Source organism: Phyllobates terribilis, unplaced genomic scaffold, assembly GCF_046119375.1.
Source record: "Phyllobates terribilis strain yellow unplaced genomic scaffold, ASM4611937v1 Scaffold_5__5_contigs__length_657084704, whole genome shotgun sequence".
Taxonomy (NCBI): Eukaryota; Metazoa; Chordata; class Amphibia; order Anura; family Dendrobatidae; genus Phyllobates; species Phyllobates terribilis.
Window position 1 is genome coordinate 653,720,718 of NW_027362765.1, and position 13,717 is coordinate 653,734,434.

The 13,717-nt window shown below is 44.0% G+C and overlaps 7 non-coding genes across 7 annotated transcripts; all 7 read right to left on the reverse strand.

Moving 5' to 3' along the window:
- Positions 1 to 170: 170 nt before the first annotated feature.
- On the reverse strand, positions 171 to 361 carry LOC141275233 (U2 spliceosomal RNA). The gene has a single exon (XR_012323481.1). It is a non-coding gene; the product is annotated as a U2 spliceosomal RNA (small nuclear RNA).
- Positions 362 to 1,476: 1,115 nt separating this feature from the next.
- Positions 1,477 to 1,667, reverse strand: LOC141149849 (U2 spliceosomal RNA). Its single transcript, XR_012246132.1, has one exon. It is a non-coding gene; the product is annotated as a U2 spliceosomal RNA (small nuclear RNA).
- Positions 1,668 to 2,782: 1,115 nt separating this feature from the next.
- On the reverse strand, positions 2,783 to 2,973 carry LOC141149557 (U2 spliceosomal RNA). The gene has a single exon (XR_012245849.1). It is a non-coding gene; the product is annotated as a U2 spliceosomal RNA (small nuclear RNA).
- Positions 2,974 to 4,088: 1,115 nt separating this feature from the next.
- On the reverse strand, positions 4,089 to 4,279 carry LOC141275234 (U2 spliceosomal RNA). The gene has a single exon (XR_012323482.1). It is a non-coding gene; the product is annotated as a U2 spliceosomal RNA (small nuclear RNA).
- A 1,115-nt stretch (positions 4,280 to 5,394) lies between these two features.
- Positions 5,395 to 5,585, reverse strand: LOC141150134 (U2 spliceosomal RNA). Its single transcript, XR_012246403.1, has one exon. It is a non-coding gene; the product is annotated as a U2 spliceosomal RNA (small nuclear RNA).
- Positions 5,586 to 6,700: 1,115 nt separating this feature from the next.
- On the reverse strand, positions 6,701 to 6,891 carry LOC141150135 (U2 spliceosomal RNA). Its single transcript, XR_012246404.1, has one exon. It is a non-coding gene; the product is annotated as a U2 spliceosomal RNA (small nuclear RNA).
- Positions 6,892 to 8,006: 1,115 nt separating this feature from the next.
- LOC141150744 (U2 spliceosomal RNA) lies at positions 8,007 to 8,199 on the reverse strand. The gene has a single exon (XR_012246867.1). It is a non-coding gene; the product is annotated as a U2 spliceosomal RNA (small nuclear RNA).
- Positions 8,200 to 13,717: the final 5,518 nt, after the last annotated feature.

A 13,717-nucleotide genomic window follows, 5' to 3' on the forward strand; every position in this document is an offset into this window, starting at 1 on the left:
AGTTGAACCAAAATGAGCTTGTAATCTGGCTTCTGCAACTTTGAACATGAAAAATCCAATTAGGAGAAGAAAAGCAAAGCCAAAGAGTCCATCCCAAAATCCGACAAACAAGCAAAATGAACAAAAAACATTGAATTCAATTCTTTCTGATTTTAGAAACTGCATTAAAGAAGGGGTGCACCGGTCCTGGAGATACTGCAATACCAGGTCAATGCGTGGAGTGGACAGAGCAAGCTCTTTTTCCATCTCCCTGTTCTAAAAATCCATTTAATATATGGTCCCCAGATAGGGGACGTATCAGATATTAAACTGATAAGAACAGATACTACACTTGATCTTAGCCAAAAGGCCGAGAAGCGATAACCAGAATTGGTTTCAAACTACGGAGCCACCCAAGGATCCTGAAAAGTCCATTTGTGGAGATGAGCTCCTGGACTCCCGTTAAGAAGACATGTTGTCAACCTCTAGATCCCTTACATGCCTGCACTTTTCGGCTTGCTGCTGCTGCAATCCACGCGTTTTAGATCTGCATAACTCCACCTCTTTAAACACAGCACCTTCACCCCCTGCTGTTCCCACCCGCCTCAACACCGTTGGAAGGGAGGAGAACCAATTAAGGCGGGGGGTGGGGTGGAACGAGCAGCTGTCTACCCTTAGCAGGAGGGCTCCTGATTACATACCTCTCCTGCTGCTGCTGCTGCTGGCTGTCCAGCAGCAGACTGAAGGTGGCTGCTGCTGTGCACAGGTATATAAAGGCTCAGAGCCTATTATGACACGCGCAGCCAGCGTTCCATTGCCACATTCCATCTACTGCAGGCAGGATACCTGGCTGGCTGAATGTCGCTGAGAAGCTCACAGAGACCGCCATAAGCAACAGTTTAACAGAATGCCACAGACTAATCAACCAAACTTTTTGGGTTGGGTTCTCTTTTATAGTCTGCAGGCATTAAATGAAAGAAGTCAGTGTTCCAGCAGAAGGAGACAACGTTTCAGAAAAGGCATTGTAGCAAACCAAAAAAGAAATTTTAAGCGCAGCAGAGTAACCAGCGCACATACCTGTTAGCTCAGGTGAGTTTAAAAGGCTGCTGTTGATAACAAGGGCATTTGCTAAATAGATGGTGTGTGTGCAACAATATACTGAAAGGTCAATTATATTGTGCAGCTTATCTCACCACCTGTAGTTATTTAGGTGAAAGCTCCAAAATGCTTGCCTAATATGTCTGTTTATCCAAAAGGAAGTAAAAAGGGAGAGCTAGAAAGATAGCATTGCATCACATTACATGGCAATGCAATGCACAGTTGCTGAAGTTGAACCAAAATGAGCTTGTAATCTGGCTTCTGCAACTTTGAACATGAAAAATCCAATGAGGAGAAGAAAAGCAAAGCCAAAGAGTCCATCCCAAAATCCGACAAACAAGCAAAATGAACAAAAAACATTGAATTCAATTCTTTCTGATTTTAGAAACTGCATTAAAGAAGGGGTGCACCGGTCCTGGAGATACTGCAATACCAGGTCAATGGGTGGAGTGGACAGAGCAAGCTCTTTTTCCATCTCCCTGTTCTAAAAATCCATTTAATATATGGTCCCCAGATAGGGGACGTATCAGATATTAAACTGATAAGAACAGATACTACACTTGATCTTAGCCAAAAGGCCGAGAAGCGATAACCAGAATTGGTTTCAAACTACGGAGCCACCCAAGGATCCTGAAAAGTCCATTTGTGGAGATGAGCTCCTGGACTCCCGTTAAGAAGACATGTTGTCAACCTCTAGATCCCTTACATGCCTGCACTTTTCGGCTTGCTGCTGCTGCAATCCACGCGTTTTAGATCTGCATAACTCCACCTCTTTAAACACAGCACCTTCACCCCCTGCTGTTCCCACCCGCCTCAACACCGTTGGAAGGGAGGAGAACCAATTAAGGCGGGGGGTGGGGTGGAACGAGCAGCTGTCTACCCTTAGCAGGAGGGCTCCTGATTACATACCTCTCCTGCTGCTGCTGCTGCTGGCTGTCCAGCAGCAGACTGAAGGTGGCTGCTGCTGTGCACAGGTATATAAAGGCTCAGAGCCTATTATGACATGCGCAGCCTGCGTTCCATTGCCACATTCCATCTACTGCAGGCAGGATACCTGGCTGGCTGAATGTCGCTGAGAAGCTCACAGAGACCGCCATAAGCAACAGTTTAACAGAATGCCACAGACTAATCAACCAAACTTTTTGGGTTGGGTTCTCTTTTATAGTCTGCAGGCATTAAATGAAAGAAGTCAGTGTTCCAGCAGAAGGAGACAACGTTTCAGAAAAGGCATTGTAGCAAACCAAAAAAGAAATTTTAAGCGCAGCAGAGTAACCAGCGCACATACCTGTTAGCTCAGGTGAGTTTAAAAGGCTGCTGTTGATAACAAGGGCATTTGCTAAATAGATGGTGTGTGTGCAACAATATACTGAAAGGTCAATTATATTGTGCAGCTTATCTCACCACCTGTAGTTATTTAGGTGAAAGCTCCAAAATGATTGCCTAATATGTCTGTTTATCCAAAAGGAAGTAAAAAGGGAGAGCTAGAAAGATAGCATTGCATCACATTACATGGCAATGCAATGCACAGTTGCTGAAGTTGAACCAAAATGAGCTTGTAATCTGGCTTCTGCAACTTTGAACATGAAAAATCCAATGAGGAGAAGAAAAGCAAAGCCAAAGAGTCCATCCCAAAATCCGACAAACAAGCAAAATGAACAAAAAACATTGAATTCAATTCTTTCTGATTTTAGAAACTGCATTAAAGAAGGGGTGCACCAGTCCTGGAGATACTGCAATACCAGGTCAATGCGTGGAGTGGACAGAGCAAGCTCTTTTTCCATCTCCCTGTTCTAAAAATCCATTTAATATATGGTCCCCAGATAGGGGACGTATCAGATATTAAACTGATAAGAACAGATACTACACTTGATCTTAGCCAAAAGGCCGAGAAGCGATAACCAGAATTGGTTTCAAACTACGGAGCCACCCAAGGATCCTGAAAAGTCCATTTGTGAAGATGAGCTCCTGGACTCCCGTTAAGAAGACATGTTGTCAACCTCTAGATCCCTTACATGCCTGCACTTTTCGGCTTGCTGCTGCTGCAATCCACTCGTTTTAGATCTGCATAACTCCACCTCTTTAAACACAGCACCTTCACCCCCTGCTGTTCCCACCCGCCTCAACACCGTTGGAAGGGAGGAGAACCAATTAAGGCGGGGGGTGGGGTGGAACGAGCAGCTGTCTACCCTTAGCAGGAGGGCTCCTGATTACATACCTCTCCTGCTGCTGCTGCTGCTGGCTGTCCAGCAGCAGACTGAAGGTGGCTGCTGCTGTGCACAGGTATATAAAGGCTCAGAGCTTATTATGACACGCGCAGCCAGCGTTCCATTGCCACATTCCATCTACTGCAGGCAGGATACCTGGCTGGCTGAATGTCGCTGAGAAGCTCACAGAGACCGCCATAAGCAACAGTTTAACAGAATGCCACAGACTAATCAACCAAACTTTTTGGGTTGGGTTCTCTTTTATAGTCTGCAGGCATTAAATGAAAGAAGTCAGTGTTCCAGCAGAAGGAGACAACGTTTCAGAAAAGGCATTGTAGCAAACCAAAAAAGAAATTTTAAGCGCAGCAGAGTAACCAGCGCACATACCTGTTAGCTCAGGTGAGTTTAAAAGGCTGCTGTTGATAACAAGGGCATTTGCTAAATAGATGGTGTGTGTGCAACAATATACTGAAAGGTCAATTATATTGTGCAGCTTATCTCACCACCTGTAGTTATTTAGGTGAAAGCTCCAAAATGCTTTCCTAATATGTCTGTTTATCCAAAAGGAAGTAAAAAGGGAGAGCTAGAAAGATAGCATTGCATCACATTACATGGCAATGCAATGCACAGTTGCTGAAGTTGAACCAAAATGAGCTTGTAATCTGGCTTCTGCAACTTTGAACATGAAAAATCCAATTAGGAGAAGAAAAGCAAAGCCAAAGAGTCCATCCCAAAATCCGACAAACAAGCAAAATGAACAAAAAACATTGAATTCAATTCTTTCTGATTTTAGAAACTGCATTAAAGAAGGGGTGCACCGGTCCTGGAGATACTGCAATACCAGGTCAATGCGTGGAGTGGACAGAGCAAGCTCTTTTTCCATCTCCCTGTTCTAAAAATCCATTTAATATATGGTCCCCAGATAGGGGACGTATCAGATATTAAACTGATAAGAACAGATACTACACTTGATCTTAGCCAAAAGGCCGAGAAGCGATAACCAGAATTGGTTTCAAACTACGGAGCCACCCAAGGATCCTGAAAAGTCCATTTGTGGAGATGAGCTCCTGGACTCCCGTTAAGAAGACATGTTGTCAACCTCTAGATCCCTTACATGCCTGCACTTTTCGGCTTGCTGCTGCTGCAATCCACGCGTTTTAGATCTGCATAACTCCACCTCTTTAAACACAGCACCTTCACCCCCTGCTGTTCCCACCCGCCTCAACACCGTTGGAAGGGAGGAGAACCAATTAAGGCGGGGGGTGGGGTGGAACGAGCAGCTGTCTACCCTTAGCAGGAGGGCTCCTGATTACATACCTCTCCTGCTGCTGCTGCTGCTGGCTGTCCAGCAGCAGACTGAAGGTGGCTGCTGCTGTGCACAGGTATATAAAGGCTCAGAGCCTATTATGACACGCGCAGCCAGCGTTCCATTGCCACATTCCATCTACTGCAGGCAGGATACCTGGCTGGCTGAATGTCGCTGAGAAGCTCACAGAGACCGCCATAAGCAACAGTTTAACAGAATGCCACAGACTAATCAACCAAACTTTTTGGGTTGGGTTCTCTTTTATAGTCTGCAGGCATTAAATGAAAGAAGTCAGTGTTCCAGCAGAAGGAGACAACGTTTCAGAAAAGGCATTGTAGCAAACCAAAAAAGAAATTTTAAGCGCAGCAGAGTAACCAGCGCACATACCTGTTAGCTCAGGTGAGTTTAAAAGGCTGCTGTTGATAACAAGGGCATTTGCTAAATAGATGGTGTGTGTGCAACAATATACTGAAAGGTCAATTATATTGTGCAGCTTATCTCACCACCTGTAGTTATTTAGGTGAAAGCTCCAAAATGCTTGCCTAATATGTCTGTTTATCCAAAAGGAAGTAAAAAGGGAGAGCTAGAAAGATAGCATTGCATCACATTACATGGCAATGCAATGCACAGTTGCTGAAGTTGAACCAAAATGAGCTTGTAATCTGGCTTCTGCAACTTTGAACATGAAAAATCCAATGAGGAGAAGAAAAGCAAAGCCAAAGAGTCCATCCCAAAATCCGACAAACAAGCAAAATGAACAAAAAACATTGAATTCAATTCTTTCTGATTTTAGAAACTGCATTAAAGAAGGGGTGCACCGGTCCTGGAGATACTGCAATACCAGGTCAATGGGTGGAGTGGACAGAGCAAGCTCTTTTTCCATCTCCCTGTTCTAAAAATCCATTTAATATATGGTCCCCAGATAGGGGACGTATCAGATATTAAACAGATAAGAACAGATACTACACTTGATCTTAGCCAAAAGGCCGAGAAGCGATAACCAGAATTGGTTTCAAACTACGGAGCCACCCAAGGATCCTGAAAAGTCCATTTGTGGAGATGAGCTCCTGGACTCCCGTTAAGAAGACATGTTGTCAACCTCTAGATCCCTTACATGCCTGCACTTTTCGGCTTGCTGCTGCTGCAATCCACGCGTTTTAGATCTGCATAACTCCACCTCTTTAAACACAGCACCTTCACCCCCTGCTGTTCCCACCCGCCTCAACACCGTTGGAAGGGAGGAGAACCAATTAAGGCGGGGGGTGGGGTGGAACGAGCAGCTGTCTACCCTTAGCAGGAGGGCTCCTGATTACATACCTCTCCTGCTGCTGCTGCTGCTGGCTGTCCAGCAGCAGACTGAAGGTGGCTGCTGCTGTGCACAGGTATATAAAGGCTCAGAGCCTATTATGACATGCGCAGCCTGCGTTCCATTGCCACATTCCATCTACTGCAGGCAGGATACCTGGCTGGCTGAATGTCGCTGAGAAGCTCACAGAGACCGCCATAAGCAACAGTTTAACAGAATGCCACAGACTAATCAACCAAACTTTTTGGGTTGGGTTCTCTTTTATAGTCTGCAGGCATTAAATGAAAGAAGTCAGTGTTCCAGCAGAAGGAGACAACGTTTCAGAAAAGGCATTGTAGCAAACCAAAAAAGAAATTTTAAGCGCAGCAGAGTAACCAGCGCACATACCTGTTAGCTCAGGTGAGTTTAAAAGGCTGCTGTTGATAACAAGGGCATTTGCTAAATAGATGGTGTGTGTGCAACAATATACTGAAAGGTCAATTATATTGTGCAGCTTATCTCACCACCTGTAGTTATTTAGGTGAAAGCTCCAAAATGCTTGCCTAATATGTCTGTTTATCCAAAAGGAAGTAAAAAGGGAGAGCTAGAAAGATAGCATTGCATCACATTACATGGCAATGCAATGCACAGTTGCTGAAGTTGAACCAAAATGAGCTTGTAATCTGGCTTCTGCAACTTTGAACATGAAAAATCCAATGAGGAGAAGAAAAGCAAAGCCAAAGAGTCCATCCCAAAATCCGACAAACAAGCAAAATGAACAAAAAACATTGAATTCAATTCTTTCTGATTTTAGAAACTGCATTAAAGAAGGGGTGCACCGGTCCTGGAGATACTGCAATACCAGGTCAATGGGTGGAGTGGACAGAGCAAGCTCTTTTTCCATCTCCCTGTTCTAAAAATCCATTTAATATATGGTCCCCAGATAGGGGACGTATCAGATATTAAACAGATAAGAACAGATACTACACTTGATCTTAGCCAAAAGGCCGAGAAGCGATAACCAGAATTGGTTTCAAACTACGGAGCCACCCAAGGATCCTGAAAAGTCCATTTGTGGAGATGAGCTCCTGGACTCCCGTTAAGAAGACATGTTGTCAACCTCTAGATCCCTTACATGCCTGCACTTTTCGGCTTGCTGCTGCTGCAATCCACGCGTTTTAGATCTGCATAACTCCACCTCTTTAAACACAGCACCTTCACCCCCTGCTGTTCCCACCCGCCTCAACACCGTTGGAAGGGAGGAGAACCAATTAAGGCGGGGGGTGGGGTGGAACGAGCAGCTGTCTACCCTTAGCAGGAGGGCTCCTGATTACATACCTCTCCTGCTGCTGCTGCTGCTGGCTGTCCAGCAGCAGACTGAAGGTGGCTGCTGCTGTGCACAGGTATATAAAGGCTCAGAGCCTATTATGACATGCGCAGCCTGCGTTCCATTGCCACATTCCATCTACTGCAGGCAGGATACCTGGCTGGCTGAATGTCGCTGAGAAGCTCACAGAGACCGCCATAAGCAACAGTTTAACAGAATGCCACAGACTAATCAACCAAACTTTTTGGGTTGGGTTCTCTTTTATAGTCTGCAGGCATTAAATGAAAGAAGTCAGTGTTCCAGCAGAAGGAGACAACGTTTCAGAAAAGGCATTGTAGCAAACCAAAAAAGAAATTTTAAGCGCAGCAGAGTAACCAGCGCACATACCTGTTAGCTCAGGTGAGTTTAAAAGGCTGCTGTTGATAACAAGGGCATTTGCTAAATAGATGGTGTGTGTGCAACAATATACTGAAAGGTCAATTATATTGTGCAGCTTATCTCACCACCTGTAGTTATTTAGGTGAAAGCTCCAAAATGATTGCCTAATATGTCTGTTTATCCAAAAGGAAGTAAAAAGGGAGAGCTAGAAAGATAGCATTGCATCACATTACATGGCAATGCAATGCACAGTTGCTGAAGTTGAACCAAAATGAGCTTGTAATCTGGCTTCTGCAACTTTGAACATGAAAAATCCAATGAGGAGAAGAAAAGCAAAGCCAAAGAGTCCATCCCAAAATCCGACAAACAAGCAAAATGAACAAAAAACATTGAATTCAATTCTTTCTGATTTTAGAAACTGCATTAAAGAAGGGGTGCACCAGTCCTGGAGATACTGCAATACCAGGTCAATGCGTGGAGTGGACAGAGCAAGCTCTTTTTCCATCTCCCTGTTCTAAAAATCCATTTAATATATGGTCCCCAGATAGGGGACGTATCAGATATTAAACTGATAAGAACAGATTTTTTTTTTTTTTTTTTTTTTTTTTTTTTTTTAAACCATTCAGTTTAGTTTTTTAGCAAACAGTATGAATTTCTCCAAAATTTGCTACTTAAAACTTCTCATCATCATGGTTCTATTTATTTAGCAGTAGTATAAGACGAAATATAATCACAAGGGAACATCCTTTACGTAACACAAATGCAGAAACTTCAAGGAATCACAAAGAAAAAAATCACTGGTATTTGATAAGGTAATGCCACTTTTTAAATTTCCAAATCCCTTCGGCATCTGTGCCACCACCGCCTCTGCTGTCCAACTTATATATCAGGTATAGTCTTGAAAGAATAAGTCTAACACATTCATTCACTGATAAAGATTTCCTTTTGAAAAGTCCAAGGTTCCTTGCATCCCACAAACTCTCCATCACACAAGCCATTATCAACCATAAAATTCTATCTTTAGACCGACTACACGCACCAATTCCAAACATCGCCACACGCCAATCCACAAAATTCACGCCTGCTAAACCCTTACACAATCCACCTACACACTTCCACACACTGTACGCGTACTCACAATCCCACATAACATGCCTGACAGTCTCACAACCACCACATCCCACTCTCGGACACACATCTGTTCTTATCAACTCTCTTTTCTTCTGCACTTCTCTCACAGGTAAAATATTATGTAAAGTCATCCACACAACATCCTTCTGTTTGTTTGACATCCCAAACGTATCTAACTTCTTCCATGCATCTGAAACCTCATTCCCTCTCAGCCCAACAATATTACACTCTACCTCATTTGCACTCATTCTTTTCACCACATTCTTGGTCATTCTAAAATCATTCATTCCCACACTCAACAAATCATGCTTTCTCACAAATTTCTCAATCACCTCATACCAAACAGGACACTTAAAGGCCACAGGCACACTCGCATCTCTCTTCCTCCAGCATAACCCATACAACATCCATCCAGCAGAATAATTAGCCATAAAAGCACCTTTATTGCCTTTACCCAGCAAAATAACCACAGTCTTAATATAATTAAGGCCTAAAAAAACTTCAATATTGGGAAAGGCCAGCCCACCATGCTGACAAGCCTTAAAAAGGCTCTCCCGCTTCAACTTCTCCATCTTACTACACCACAGGAATGTGAATACCAACTTCTCTATTCTCTTAATTTTCCTGTAAGGAGAAGGAAAAACAGTCGCCACATAAAGCAGGATAGGGAGAATCACTGCTTTGATAATTAACACCTTACCACGCAGAGTCAATTCTCTCATTCGCCAAAAATTCAATTTACGTTCAACCCGCATACCACACTCTTCCCAACTTTCATTCCCTTTTAAGTCATCATTAAATAATACGCCCAAAATCTTGATTGCACCCTCTTCACACTTTACACCATCCATACGAATACTACTATCTCCAAAACATTTAAAACTACATTTATTCCAATTTACCCTAAAACCAGACGCACCAACAAAAAAATCCAAAAGCAATTTAATTCTACTCAAAGAAGCCATACTTTCACTCACAACCACAACATCATCCATATAACCTAACACTTTCACATGCTTACCACCACTACCAGGCACCAACAAACCTCTCATCATTTTATCCCGTCTAATCAAACATAACAATGGTTCTATTACACATACAAATAAGACGGGGGACATAGGACACCCCTGCCTTACTCCTGACCTAATCTTCACTTTGTCACACAGCCACCCATTAACCAAGAACTCACTTGACACACAATCATACAATGATTTTACACAATTGACAAATTCTCTAGGAAACCCCATTCTTTCCAGTACTTTAAACAAAAACACATGCGAAACCCTGTCAAACGCCTTCTCAAAATCAATAGCTAAAGTCATACATTTCTGCCTTCTATCCTTGCAATCCCCAATCATATCTCTCAACAATAACAAGTTATCACTCATACTTCTTCCAGGCACTGCACATACTTGGTCCTCCTCCACAACACTACCAATCACTTCACGCATACGATTTGCCAGTAACTTACTGTAGACCTTATAATCCGAATTCAGCAGTGTTATTGGTCTCCAGTTTTCCAAACGTTTCCTCTCACCCTTTTTATACACAAGCACAACCACTCCTTCTTTCATTGATTCACACAACCTACCATTCACCCACATATACTTACATACCTCAGTCAAATCTGTTCCCAAAACTTCCCATGCTTTCACATACAACTCTACAGGTATACCATCTTTCCCAGGAGTCTTACTCTTATTAGCACTCCACACCACATTCTTCACTTCATCCAGAACTACATCCTCACACAATAGATCACGCTCCTCAGAATCAAGTTTTTTCTCCACACCATTCAGAACATATGACACAAGCCCAGAGTCAATCCATTTCTCATCATACAACTTGCTATAAAACCTATTCACTTCTTTCAGCACATCCTCACCCATACAGTTGGTTCCACTTTCATTCACAACTTCATTCATATCAGTCTTCCTACCATTCATTTTTTTAAAAAAGAACCTCGTACACTTCTCATTTTTCTCCAGGTGCTCAATTTTAGTACGATATATAATTTCCTTTCCTTTCTCATCCAACACACGCTTCAATTCATTCTTAGCCTCAGTAAGTTGATCAGACATCTCCAAACCACTTGCAACACACTTTCTCAACCAGTCAATCCGTCTATTAAGGTCATTAAACCTATTCCTATATCTGGCAGCTTTTCTATAGCCCCACTTTTTGAAGAAAGTTTTAAATTGCACTTTCACCCAGTCCCACCAGTCAAGAACACACACAAAATCCTTCTTACGCATTCTCCATCTTTCATACTTTACATTAAACTCATTCATCACCTCATCATCCTCTAACAGCCTTGCATTCAACTTCCATACCCCACCGCCATACACTTGGTCACCATTCGCACAAAACACGCCTCTCAAACATTCATGGTCCGAAAAAGGTACCTTTTGTTGAGAAAAATCCAAACATACCATATTTTTAGAAAATAACATTAAATCAATTCTGGAATGAATCTCACCACGGTCAGCATGGTATGTCGGCGGTGGTGGCATGCCAAGAACAACAACTGCTGCATCTAAAAAGGAAAAATCACAAATTAAATGGGACAATTTCTTTCCTGTTATGTCACACTTTCCTTCTGTGACACAATTAACGTCCCCAACAAAAATAGTGGGAGATTTCCCTGGAAGAAAAAAACTTAATTTTTCAAGAAGAGCAAGCCGCTCTTCCTTCCCTGTAGGGCAATATAAATTAATAATTCTGACCCGCCACCCTCTATAACTCAAAAATGCAATTAAACATCGGCCCACCTCCACCACAATATAACTATCAATAGAGATTTCTTTATTCCCAACTAATATCCCCACCCCATCATTTTTATTATGATTAGACCCTGACCAGATATGCTGTCCGTAAGGCCAGTCTTTGTCACAAGGAGCATCCTGAATCCCACACTCCTGAAGGCAAAAAACATCAGCACCTAAATGTTTCAGGTAGTCCAGAACAGTTGTTCTTCTGATTTTAGATCTGATCTGCCTTACATTTAGGGACACTACATCCCAACCAGATTGGCAAGACATTAATTAATGAAAAGAAATACATGACTCAATGTTGATCACACCATACTCATCCATTATCTTCAGACTGGGAAAGCACCCCAAAGGTGTTGATGCTCTCAGGGATGCCAAGGTAAGGAGCATCAGGGGAGAAGACATCCTGCGGGTAAATGCGGTCACTTGCAGGACTGTCGCACCCTCCGCTGGCAGGTGAGTACTCTCGTCTGGGTTTTTTATTGGCCAGTTCAGGAGTATCATCATCATCAAAAGACCTCCCAGAAGTAAAGTCTCCTTGGCCACCATCCCTGGCCACCTCTTCGTCTGTAGCACCCCAGGACAATGCAGGGGTTCGAGCTAGAGACACATCCATGTCACCCTCACCACATATTTCGGACTGATGAGGGAGGTCCACATCCAACTCGGAGATCTCCATACCTGGCCCAGCAGGGGCCGGAGGGTCCAACAGGTTCTGGGCCTCACCCACCAGATCTTCAACCTCAGGGGGCTCCGTCTCAGCATTGATCTCTGCAGTAGTCACCTGTGGGGTAACAGCAGGGACAGTAGGCTTACCTTTGGTCACTTCGGAGAAGGACCTAGACTTGACTTTAGCCTTACAATCCCGAATCACATGTCCTTCCTCCCCGCAGGCATCACATACCACCGGGTTGGAACAATCCTTCGCCAGATGACCGTACTTGTTGCACTTTCTACAGTTTGGCAATTGCTTGCAGAAATCCTGGATATGCCCGAACATGTTGCATCTCCTGCAGAACAATGGCGCCTCGGGAAAAAACAGATATCCAGAGTCTCTTCCAATTGTAAAGTTCAGGGGAGGATAGTGAATACCTCCAGGACCATGAGGGTCTATCCCAAACCTCACAAAGTATTTATACTTCCCAGTCCACAGCCCTTCTCCATTTAAGATTTTATGGGAGAATTGCACAAAAATGCAGTGTCTTCTCAGGAATGCAGTGATATCATCCCGGGAGATAAAGGGGTTGTGCATGAATATTACCACCGGGATATCCCCCTTAGAGTAGAGTACAGTGAAGATAAGTCCATCCAGCTAAGGGTGCTCTGAAAGGACTTGAAGAGTTTTGAAAAGGTTTTGGCAAGCCGCCATAGAAGAAAGCACCAAGACGTACCTATGCTCCCTTCTGAACTCCTGCAAACAGATGATCTCCGACTTCTGGATCTTCAGGATTTCATAGAAAATGGCGTTGACCAGGTATGACAACGAGAAATGGTCCTTCTTCTCCTCAGAGACGTCGATACGGAAAGCATTCTTGACCCGGGGATCCCCGGTCCCAGCAAAACGAAGCTTGACACCCATGGTCGCTTCAGGAATCGCCTTCTCGTTTCCTCCTCACTCTCCCCCTATAGCAGCATCCAGCTTAAGCCACCGAAGTGGCGATGCTGGAAGGCCGAGGGCTAGTACACAAGGAACCTCTTGTCCAAACACTAGGTCTGAGCCAAAAGGCCGAGAAGCGATAACCAGAATTGGTTTCAAACTACGGAGCCACCCAAGGATCCTGAAAAGTCCATTTGTGGAGATGAGCTCCTGGACTCCCGTTAAGAAGACATGTTGTCAACCTCTAGATCCCTTTCATGCCTGCACTTTTCGGCTTGCTGCTGCTGCAATCCACGAGTTTTAGATCTGCATAACTCCACCTCTTTAAACACAGCACCTTCACCCCCTGCTGTTCCCACCCGCCTCAACACCGTTGGAAGGGAGGAGAACCAATTAAGGCGGGGGGTGGGGTGGAACGAGCAGCTGTCTACCCTTAGCAGGAGGGCTCCTGATTACATACCTCTCCTGCTGCTGCTGCTGCTGGCTGTCCAGCAGCAGACTGAAGGTGGCTGCTGCTGTGCACAGGTATATAAAGGCTCAGAGCCTATTATGACACGCGCAGCCAGCGTTCCATTGCCACATTCCATCTACTGCAGGCAGGATACCTGGCTGGCTGAATGTCGCTGAGAAGCTCACAGAGA